The sequence below is a fragment of the Schistocerca cancellata genome, chromosome 9 (genome assembly GCF_023864275.1).
Source record: "Schistocerca cancellata isolate TAMUIC-IGC-003103 chromosome 9, iqSchCanc2.1, whole genome shotgun sequence".
Classification (NCBI taxonomy): Eukaryota; Metazoa; Arthropoda; class Insecta; order Orthoptera; family Acrididae; genus Schistocerca; species Schistocerca cancellata.
Window position 1 is genome coordinate 36,901,641 of NC_064634.1, and position 12,402 is coordinate 36,914,042.

The following is a 12,402-nucleotide window of genomic DNA, read 5'->3' on the forward strand; positions in this document are numbered from 1 at the left end:
CAGATAGTGAGACGGCACGGAAAAAGAAACACCAGACGCTGAATTTGTCCAGTGGTATGAACTACAATGTCGCCAACTTTTCAGGAGAGATTGTATGCTATAAAGGAGTAGATTTTTATACGCAGATCACGAATCAAGCAAAAGCAAGTTATACTGACCACCTGTTGGCCGAAATCAGTGCTCATAGCCTAATTTTAGTTCTGTTATGCCCACTTTTCTTATCTTGCTTGCTGTGACGTAAATATTCCTTACTGCCCTTGCAAGATCAGGTAGATGAGAAAGAATCTTAGGGGACAGAGCACCTCCAACTTCTCGCAGCACAATAAATAAGTTTTCTACCCAATTTACCATCCCGATTAACAGTCGGCATACTTGTATATTAATACGTTAACACAAAGATGTTAGTTGACCTTGATACGACTCTCGTGGTACCTCTGATTTCAAGGGTTCATTTCAAATGCATTTCCTCTTCAAATCCCGACCGCTCAGAGTTGAAGACAAATTTCTTACTGGACGATGGCATAAGTTTGTTTATCATGAAACGTCCTCTTTGAACAATTTATACATGACTGTGCTTAAACTGACACACAATATTTTCAGCGCAACGCAATCTGGCTTTCAAAAATTTCTACAAAAGAATGGCCCTGACTAACATTAAACTATACCTTTCACAAATCACTTACCTCACAAAAATCTTCGTTACTCGAACTACTGCAATACAGCGAGCGCCACTATTGCCAGCTAAATAAAAGATTCAAACTACAGAAGGCACTAACTACTGATAGGCATAGTTAGCAATTGAAAGATGATAATAGAGAACAAACAATGTGTTTACCTTAACAGTCATAATATATACAGTAGTTCACAATATCCAGTATTACAAATTATCAAACTCCGCCATCTCCTCACATCCACCACTGCTGGCGGCTCACCTCTAACTGCGCAACGCTACGCGCTGTTCACATCCAGCTGCCGCTGCCCAACGCTACAATGGCAGACAACAATGCAAACTAGCCACAGACTGCACACAGCACAGCCAGTGATTTTCATACAGAGCGCTACGTAACGTTGCCAATAAGAAAACATAAACAATCCCATCTACAAATTTTCTGCCCCATTCCGCAATTTGTCATTATCTTACGCCTTCCAATCCTGTATCAGTGTTTTATGTTATATGGATAACGTAGTAAGTCACTATCATGCACATCCTGTAAATTGTGCTGAGCATACTGACAAGCGCAAACACTAATTTTTGTGACAAGTGCGACTTGTGCTTCCTTGAATATTCGTAGCTTTTTCCTCTTCCCTACACGGTCACATTTCTGTGGTCTTAATTGAAATCTGTCATAATTTTCTCTTCTTTTACTATGCTGCGGATGATCTTCCACGTACGTTATTATGTTTAAGGGGCTCCGGAACGGCCTATACTTGCAATGTTAAAATAACGCTTATAAATTACATCTTTCCTCACAAAGTATTTGAGGTAGGAAGTTGAACTTTTTACAGATTATTTATTGGAATATGGGCTACAGCTTAACACAGGGATTTTACAAAATTTTAGTTCAGTTATTAACGATGATTTTTTTTCAATTGTAATGAAAATTCACAACATTTTTTTCCAATTTTTTATTTATATATTCAAAAATATACAGTTTTTTTTTGGAAAAAAGGCTGTGTTAAATTATGCAGAAGGTACTGTGTAACATTTACTGAAAGTTTGAAACAAATATGTTTGGAAGCCCCCCCATGAACCATGGACCTTGCCGTTGGTGGGGAGGCTTGCGTGCCTCAGCGATACAGATGGCCGTACCGTAGGTGCAACCACAACGGAGGGGTATCTGTTGAGAGGCCAGACAAACATGTGGTTCCTGAAGAGGGGCAGCAGCCTTTTCAGTAGTTGCGGGGGCAACAGTCTGGATGATTGACTGATCTGGCCTTGTAACATTAACCAAAACGGTCTTGCTGTGCTGGTACTGCGAACGGCTGAAAGCAAGGGGAAACTACAGCCGTAATTTTTCCCGAGGACATGCAGCTCTACTGTATGATTAAATGATGATGGCGTCCTCTTGGGTAAAATATTCCGGAGGTAAAATAGTCCCCCATTCGGATCTCCGGGCGGGGACTACTCAGGAGGACGTCGTTATCAGGAGAAAGAAAACTGGCGTTCTACGGATCGGAGCGTGGAATGTCAGATCCCTTAATCGGGCAGGTAGGTTAGAAAATTTAAAAAGGGAGATGGATAGGTTAAAGTTAGATATAGTGGGAATTAGTGAAGTTCGGTGGCAGGAGGAACAAGACTTTTGGTCAGGTGATTACAGGGTTATAAATACAAAATCAAATAGGGGTAATGCAGGAGTAGGTTTAATAATGAATAAAAAAATAGGAGTGCGGGTAAGCTACTACAAACAGCATAGTGAACGCATTATTGTTGCCAAGATAGACACAAAGCCCATGCCTACTACAGTAGTACAAGTTTATATGCCAACTAGCTCTGCAGATGATGAAGAAATAGATGAAATGTATGACGAGATAAAAGAAATTATTCAGGTAGTGAAGGGAGACGAAAATTTAATAGTCATGGGTGACTGGAATTCGTCAGTAGGAAAAGGGAGAGAAGGAAACATAGTAGGTGAATATGGATTGGGGGGGAGGAATGAAAGAGGAAGCCGCCTTGTAGAATTTTGCACAGAGCATAACTTAATCATAGCTAACACTTGGTTCAAGAATCATGAAAGGAGGCTGTATACATGGAAGAAGCCTGGAGATACTGACAGGTTTCAGATAGATTATATAATGGTAAGACAGAGATTTAGGAACCAGGTTTTAAATTGTAAGACATTTCCTGGGGCAGATGTAGATTCTGACCACAATCTATTGGTTATGAACTGCAGATTGAAACTGAAGAAACTGCAAAAAGGTGGGAATTTAAGGAGATGGGACCTGGATAAACTGAAAGAACCAGAGGTTGTAGAGAGTTTCAGGGAGAGCATTAGGGAACAATTGACAGGAATGGGGGAAAGAAATACAGTAGAAGAAGAATGGGTAACTCTGAGGGATGAAGTAGTGAAGGCAGCAGAGGATCAAGTAGGTAAAAAGACGCGGGCTAGTAGAAATCCTTGGGTAACAGAAGAAATATTGAATTTAATTGATGAAAGGAGAAAATATAAAAATGCAGTAAATGAAGCAGGCGAAAAGGAATACAAACGTCTCAAAAATGAAATCGACAGGAAGTGCAAAATGGCTAAGCAGGGATGGCTAGAGGACAAATGTAAGGATGTAGAGGCTTGTCTCACTAGGGGTAAGATAGATACTGCCTACAGGAAAATTAAAGAGACCTTTGGAGAGAAGAGAACCACTTGTATGAATATCAAGAGCTCAGATGGCAACCCAGTTCTAAGCAAAGAAGGGAAAGCAGAAAGGTGGAAGGAGTATATAGAGGGTTTATACAAGGGCGAGGTACTTGAGGACAATATTATAGAAATGGAAGAGGATGTAGATGAAGATGAAATGGGAGATAAGATACTGCGTGAAGAGTTTGACAGAGCACTGAAAGACCTGAGCCGAAACAAGGCCCCGGGAGTAGACAACATTCCATTAGAACTACTGATGGCCTCGGGAGAGCCAGTCATGACAAAACTCTACCATCTGGTGAGCACGATGTATGAGACAGGCGAAATACCCTCAGACTTCAAGAAGAATATAATAATTCCAATCCCAAAGAAAGCAGGTGTTGACAGATGTGAAAATTACCGAACAATCAGTTTAATAAGTCACAGCTGCAAAATACTAACGCGAATTCTTTACAGACGAATGGAAAAACTGGTAGAAGCCGACCTCGGGGAAGATCAGTTTGGATTCCGTAGAAATGTTGGAACACGTGAGGCAATACTGACCTTACGACTTATCTTGGAAGAAAGATTAAGAAAAGGCAAACCTACATTTCTAGCATTTGTAGACTTAGAGAAAGCTTTTGACAATGTTGACTGGAATACTCTCTTTCAAATTCTGAAGGTGGCAGGGGTAAAATACAGGGAGCGAAAGGCTATTTACAATTTGTACAGAAACCAGATGGCAGTTATAAGAGTCGAGGGGCATGAAAGGGAAGCAGTGGTTGGGAAAGGAGTGAGACAGGGTTGTAGCCTCTCCCCGATGTTATTCAATCTGTATATTGAGCAAGCAGTAAAGGAAACAAAAGAAAAATTCGGTGTAGGTATTAAAATTCATGGAGAAGAAATAAAAACTTTGAGGTTTGCCGATGACATTGTAATTCTGTCAGAGACAGCAAAGGACTTGGAAGAGCAGTTGAACGGAATGGACAGTGTCTTGAAAGGAGGATATAAGATGAACATCAACAAAAGCAAAACGAGGATAATGGAATGTAGTCAAATTAAGTCAGGTGATGCTGAGGGAATTAGATTAGGAAATGAGACACTTAAAGTAGTAAAGGAGTTTTGCTATTTGGGGAGCAAAATAACTGATGATGGTCGAAGTAGAGAGGATATAAAATGCAGACTGGCAATGGCAAGGAAAGCGTTTCTGAGGAAGAGAAATTTGTTAACATCGAGTATAGATTTAAGTGTCAGGAAGTCATTTCTGAAAGTATTTGTATGGAGTGTAGCCATGTATGGAAGTGAAACATGGACGATAACTAGTTTGGACAAGAAGAGAATAGAAGCTTTCGAAATGTGGTGCTACAGAAGAATGCTGAAGACAAGGTGGGTAGATCACGTAACTAATGAGGAGGTATTGAATAGGATTGGGGAGAAGAGAAGTTTGTGGCACAACTTGACTAGAAGAAGGGATCGGTTGGTAGGACATGTTCTGAGGCATCGAGGCATCACAATTTTAGCATTGGAGGGCAGCGTGGAGGGTAAAAATCGTAGAGGGAGACCAAGAGATCAATACACTAAGCAGATTCAGAAGGATGTAGGTTGCAGTAGGTACTGGGAGATGAAGAAGCTTGCACAGGATAGAGTAGCATGGAGAGCTGCATCAAACCAGTCTCAGGACTGAAGACCACAACAACAACAACATGTTTGGAAGATCCTTAGAAAACATGTAATTAGTATGAGAAAATAAAAGTTTTGGGAATCGAGCGACAAAGATTGGATTTTCTGCAAACTCCTCCTCCAGCTTCCTCTTGTTCCTACTCCTGTTTACTCTTGCTTGTATTTCTAGACTCTTTACAGCCCTGTCTGCAGCCCGAAGGCGTTCCTTGTCTATAGCAAGCATCGCTCGTACCATGTTAGAACCTATCTTCATTCCCGTATTTCTAAATACCTTGCACCTTACAATGTTGCCATCATTGAAAGTCGCAACAGCATTATACACACCAAAGTGAAGTGTTTCTATCCCAACAAATACAGTCTTGGAGATTCTCGACCATATAACACTATTTACACTTTCATTGGGGTTTTGAGTTTTTCCGTGAATACACTTTCTCAACAGTTCAGGTGCTGCTAAGTCTCTGAAAATAGGTTTTATCACCTCCATTATTGCATGAGGCAGACTATGCTTATGAGTGTACACTTCACCAGTTAGCAATCCTTTGTTATATTTACACCAACTGTCTTCTTCTTTGGGACACAACCTATGTTGGGGATTTTCATCGGTTGAAGAAGTATGAAAAAAAAAAGAGCCCGAACAGCCTTCTTCATTTCGTCGACACTTTGTGTATTTTGCCTAATAGCCATTCCATAATAGTTCTGTATTTTGTCAATTACACTGTCAGTTAACCTTCCCTTCCCATCCAACCCTTTACCATCACTGAGTTTTTGTTTTTTGTACGAAGCTTTCAGTCGCCGAAGTCTTGTTCCCATTCGCTTCTGTACGTGTCCAATACACTCAAATTTCTGCACTACAACATCATCACCATAGGGCTTCAGTCCTTGAACATGTTTGAAACTTTTAGAATCACCGTCACCAAGGTAATTAACATATCGCACAGCGCCACAGTGGGTCACGCCCATGTAGAACACATTTCAAAAAAAATTTAAAAATAGTTGTAGTCTTCGGAATTGAATAAATTATATATCTATTAAAAGGTAATAGTCTGCAGATTCAGAAAACGCAAAAAAGTAAAAATTGAACTTTTCATGATTTTGAGCCTTTCCGGAGCCCCTTAATACTGGCTTCTTGGACGACGAATGTTCTTTGCTACGTTTCACTGGAGACAGACTTTGTGGCTCCCTGTCCGACAAGGACGAAGAACTAAAAGCTCGACAACTGTTTCAGTGCCACTTCAACATGTTAAGCATATATCGTCATAATTGTACTCCTCATGTGCATTGTCCGCACAGTCGAGCTTGTACGACGCCATACATTCCGATGACTCCTCTTGCAGAAAGGCTAAAATCTCATCTGCTTCTTCTTTCTCACTCTGCGAAATTCCTTGGGCTCCTTTCTGCCGAAATGTCAACTGTGGCAACTGTTGTCGTAGATATAATGCAAAGTTTGCCCTGCAGCAGTGTTGTGAGTTACTCGTCGACTAGGCTGTTCAACTAGGCTTCGTAGCCTCATTGTGTGCTCACCATTAGATACCTCCAGTCCCATCCCCTGTTCCCATCAGCAGCCAATACTGTGGTTGCATGGTAGACGTTACGTGGGGCGTCGGATGTCGTAAACATCATTGGTCTTTTCCGACCTGGCTTTCAAGGGAGCCCTTGTTAGTTTTGTTTAAAAGTGAACGAATGCCAGGTTATGCTTATAACAAAGTGTGTGTGTGTGTGGTTTGAGGTTTCCGGGCGCTAAACAGCGTGGTCATCAGCGCCCAAACGCATAGAAACAGGAACACATGCAGTGAAGGGACGAAGACGGACACCGAACAAGGAGAACGGCTAAAAGACACAGACCTGACGCAGTTCCAAATCCTCACATACAGTGGCAAAACAAGAGGAGAAGAAACGCACTAAAAGAGGAAAGGAAACACAAGGAAAAGAGAACAGAAATCGAAGTGAAACAAGTAGGTAATCGTGACTGGCGGACCTCTTACCTAAAGCCTGGGTGAGCCAGTCACCCAGCAGCATATTAAAATCCTCTCCCTAAAATCCGAGCCAACAAATTGGACATGACACAAAACCGTAAGACCTTAACCACAGTCGTTGCGTCGTCGTGCAAAAATAGAGGGGCAAATCCGGTGGCAAGGAAACCACCGCCCTCTGGTCAGAGAATAAAGGACAGTCAAGTAAAATGTGGCGGACAGTAATCTGGACGCCACAAGCACTGCAGATTGGGGGGTCCTCCCGCCGGAGTAAAAAACCGTGCGTTAAAGGACTGTGCCCGATGCGGAGGCGAGTGAGGAGAACCTCATCCCGCCTGCATGACTGGTAGGACGTACGCCATGGCCGCGTGGTGGCCTTGACCAGACGCAGCTTATTTTCACCGACTGCCAGCCACTCCTCTTCCCATTGACGCATAACACGAAAACGCAAAAGGGAGGTAACAGCATGGAGGGGGACGGCACATTCAACAACGTGAGGGAGGGAACATGCATCTTTGGCAGCCACATCCGCCAGTTCGTTTCCCCTAATACCCACGTGCCCCGGCACCCAGCGGAAGGAAACCTCCTTCCCCTGCCGTTGCAGGTGGAGTAGGGCATCATGGATGTTCTGGACGACCGTATCCGCTGGGTACAAGTGTTGCATGGTCTGAAGGGCACTCAGGGAGTCAGAACAGATGAGAAACTTAAGACTGGGAACACATCTCATCTGCTCCAATGCCCGCAAGATCGCAAACAATTCGGCATCAAAGATGGTAAACGCTGGAGGAAGCCGTAACTTGTCGACTCGATCAGGGAAAACAACAGCACAACCAACAGAGTCCCCCTGTTTAGAGCCATCCGTAAATACTGGTACATGGTCGGGATGCTGGTTTAAAATATCGTAAAATAAGGAGGTAAAAAGAAACGCAGGAGTGCAGCTCCTCCGGTACTCTGACAAGTCTAAACGAACGCTGGTCCTCTGGAGCAACCAGGGAGGCAGCCAGGTAAAACCCTGGAGTTGGGGTGCCACACGCTCCACACCAAGGGACTCAAGCAAATGCTTGGCACGAATCCCAAATGGTCTCGTTGCCCTTGGGCGACTGGAAAAGAGACGTTCCATAGGCGGTCGGGCAACAGTAGGGTATGCAGGAGAGGTATGACAGGCAAGGAATTGACACACCCGTCGCACCATGAGGAGTTTCCGCCGGATGGCGAGCGGCGGTTCCCCTGCCTCAGCACACAGGCTGGGGATGGGACTGGTACGGAAGGCACCAGTAGCCAGCCTGATACCCTCATGGTGTACTGCGTCAAAAAAAGTGAAATTACTGGATGGCACCCCATTGCTAGATTAGTTGTTTACATAATTTAGTTAGCTACGTGTTCCACAGATCATTTGAGCGAATCTTTTTCTTACTGGCTGGCAGGTTTTAATTAGAAATTCGTCAGAGGAGTACAAGGGGCTGTCCAGGAGAAATGATTTTAAGTTATTTTTAAATTATGCTTTGCTGCCTGTCAGACATTTTATGTTAGTGGGCGAACGATCAAACGCTTTCGTTGTTACGTACTGAACACCTTTCTAAGCCACTGACGGCTTCAATAATCAATGTAAATAAACAAGTAAATCTTCATTTGTTCAGAATCTTTTAACTGAAAAGCGGTGTTTATGGCATATCAGTTTATGTCTGGACAACTACTACAGAATCTTATGCAATGACAGTGCAGTTCCTAACATCGACTGCACACCGACCAGCGCAGCTCCGCGAAACGGCAAGAAGGCGCCCAGAGTTCAGCTTCCCGTGTCAACGCTGAATTAAGGGGGGTAGGACGTCAAACGGGCCGACTTGAAGCAGGAGAGGCACCACAGGACATTTTATTTTCTACCGTCTATACTTTTACAAATAAATTCAGAAACCTTGTCCTGTGGTGCCTCTCCTGCTCCAAGTCGGCCTGTTTGACGTCCTACCCCCCTTAGCCAGCCGCCCATCGCTGATCGGCCCAATTAGGTCGCAGATTTCGAGAGCATCAGTACTGAGAAATGGGAAGATGTTACTTAGCCTGCGTTCTGCGAGTAATGATAATGACTTAAGTACCTGCAATAGGAGGCACAGGAAGTCACGTAATACAGAGAAGTAATGTTTATTTTATTTTCAAAAATAAAGTGATCAGTCAAGCTTAAAGTGTTTTGTACATATGATTTTGGATTCCTGGCACCGGCCGTCGCAACTTCTCTCCTCCCTTGTTTGTTTCGGTGCTGACTCCCACAATAGCCAACACCACAGCAGCAACAATGAAGGCTCGAGGTCAGAGAGAGTGGGGAACAGGAGATGGACAGAGGGACGGAGGAAACGGAGATGTAAAGCGGACAGGAGGAGGAAGGGTGGGACGTTTCCCTCTTGTCTTACAGTGAGAGTTAAGAGTGAAATGTTTCCCAAAGATGCGGCGACAATTTAACAATTTACAAATGGTGCAGCGCTGTATAATACACTCCTGGAAATTGAAATAAAAACACCGTGAATTCATTGTCCCAGGAAGGGGAAACTTTATTGACACATTCCTGGGGTCAGATACATCACATGATCACACTGACAGAACCACAGGCACATAGACACAGGCAACAGAGCATGCACTAGTACAGTGTATATCCACCTTTCGCAGCAATGCAGGCTGCTATTCTCCCATGGAGACGATCGTAGAGATGCTGGATGTAGTCCTGTGGAACGGCTTGCCATGCCATTTCCACCTGGCGCCTCAGTTGGACCAGCGTTCGTGCTGGACGTGCAGACCGCGTGAGACGACGCTTCATCCAGTCTCAAACATGCTCAATGGGGGACAGATCCGGAGATCTTGCTGGCCAGGGTAGTTGACTTACACCTTGTAGAGCACGTTGGGTGGCACGGGATACATGCGGACGTGCATTGTCCTGTTGGAACAGCAAGTTCCCTTGCCGGTCTAGGAATGGTAGAACGATGGGTTCGATGACGGTTTGGATGTACCGTGCACTATTCAGTGTCCCCTCGACGATCACCAGTGGTGTACGGCCAGTGTAGGAGATCGCTCCCCACACCATGATGCCGGGTGTTGGCCCTGTGTGCCTCGGTCGTATGCAGTCCTGATTGTGGCGCTCACCTGCACGGCGCCAAACACGCATACGACCATCATTGGCACCAAGGCAGAAGCGACTCTCATCGCTGAAGACGACACGTCTCCATTCGTCCCTCCATTCACGCCTGTCGCGACACCACTGGAGGCGGGCTGCACGATGTTGGGGCGTGAGCGGAAGACGGCCTAACGGTGTGCGGGACCGTAGCCCAGCTTCATGGAGACGGTTGCGAATGGTCCTCGCCGATACCCCAGGAGCAACAGTGTCCCTAATTTGCTGTGAAGTGGCGGTGCGGTCCCCTACGGCACTGCGTAGGATCCTACGGTCTTGGCGTGCATCCGTGCGTCGCTGCGGTCCGGTCCCAGGTCGACGGGCACGTGCACCTTCCGCCGACCACTGGCGACAACATCGATGTACTGTGGAGACCTCACGTCCCACGTGTTGAGCAATTCGGCGGTACGTCCACCCGGCCTCCCGCATGCCCACTATACGCCCTCGCTCAAAGTCCGTCAACTGCACATACGGTTCACGTCCACGCTGTCGCGGCATGCTACCAGTGTTAAAGACTGCGATGGAGCTCCGTATGCCACGGCAAACTGGCTGACACTGACGGCGGCGGTGCACAAATGCTGCGCAGCTAGCGCCATTCGACGGCCAACACCGCGGTTCCTGGTGTGTCCGCTGTGCCGTGCGTGTGATCATTGCTTGTACAGCCCTCTCGCAGTGTCCGGAGCAAGTATGGTGGGTCTGACACCCCGGTGTCAATGTGTTCTTTTTTCCATTTCCAGGAGTGTATATCCGGTCGTTCGTTCCCGAACACTCCACCGCCAATATTGCCTTCGTTATGCTGTAACATGTGGAAATAACAACATAAATGACAAAGGGACAAGGTAGTGGCTTGAACCAATAACGGAGCCGACACAACAGATAGATTTAAATAGTCTATATCGATCAAATATATTGACAACTACGAAACTTACGTCAACTCAGCTTGGGCTCCAATTGACAAAAAGTGATAACACAGGAAGCGAATAAGAGAGTAGCGCTCCTCCATTCATCCTCGACGGCTTTGCATTCACCACTTTTACAGCTTCCAGAAGTTTTTCCGTGTTAAATGCAATCTTTGGTCAGTTGGTTGATTCGGGGGAGCGGGCCAAACAGCGAGGTCATCGGTCTATCAATCTTTGAACATATAGTGAAACATTTTCCACAAACATATTTCTCTGTTTGCAAATGAGATATGGTTTTCCTATTACACGTCATTACATTACAAATTATGAGAACAAAAATTAGGGCAAAAAATAGTTGATAAGATAAAAACCTTTATCGCCCCCTTGTATACTTGTAGTTGGTGTATCAACCCAGTATACACCACAAACATTCAACTGCAATAGGAATGGGAGGTATCTGTCAGTACTTATGTTAACTTTTAATTAATAAAGTGTAAAATAAGAGATAGAAAATAAAATATTTGATGAATCTTTTGTTAGGGAAAGTTTACAAAAAAAATGGTTCAAATGGCTCTGAGCACTATGCGACTTAACTTCTGAGGTCATCAGTCGCCTAGAACTTAGAACTAATTAAACCTAACTAACCTAAGGACATCACACACATCCATGCCCGAGGCAGGATTCGAACCTGCGACCGTAGCGGTCACGCGGTTCCAGACTGAAGCGCCTTTAACCGCACGGCCACACCGGCCGGCAGTTTACAAATATGGTAGGTTCTTGAAAGACATTCACGATAATAGGTAGGGCGATATGTATGCTAATGATAACACAATTCATTTTTATATTGCAGCAGTCTAATGTTCTTGGCTTGTTTAGTGTTTTGTGTTCTCTGTCCTTCCCTGTCTGGGATCAGCTCGTGGAAAGAAAGAGCTAAGGAGGAAAAATCCTATGGAGCGAGAGCCGTCACCGTGCGTTCTGCACATTTAATGCTCTGACCCGAAATTGTATACTTAGTAAAGTGTTCATGAGTTACAGTCATGCTTATCATACCTGCAGAATCTCAGGTTTTACACACTTTTCACTATTTACACACATAAAAATGTATGTGCTTAGTGTGTTGAAAATCGTTATTCGTTCCGTACATAAACTGACAAATACAGTGAAGAAATCTTTCTGTTTATTCAACGTCAAACTACTTCGTGAAAGTTTAGTCCGCGAGAAAAATGTTGTGCGTAATGATAATATGGCGTCGTCGGGGATAGAACCTAGGTGGCTTCATTGTCGTGCGGCAGGGGGCGATTGGAGCTGGCGTCGAAGGTTGCCAGGCGACAACGGATACGCAGATGGGGTGCGGGGCGGAGAGGGGGGTGGGG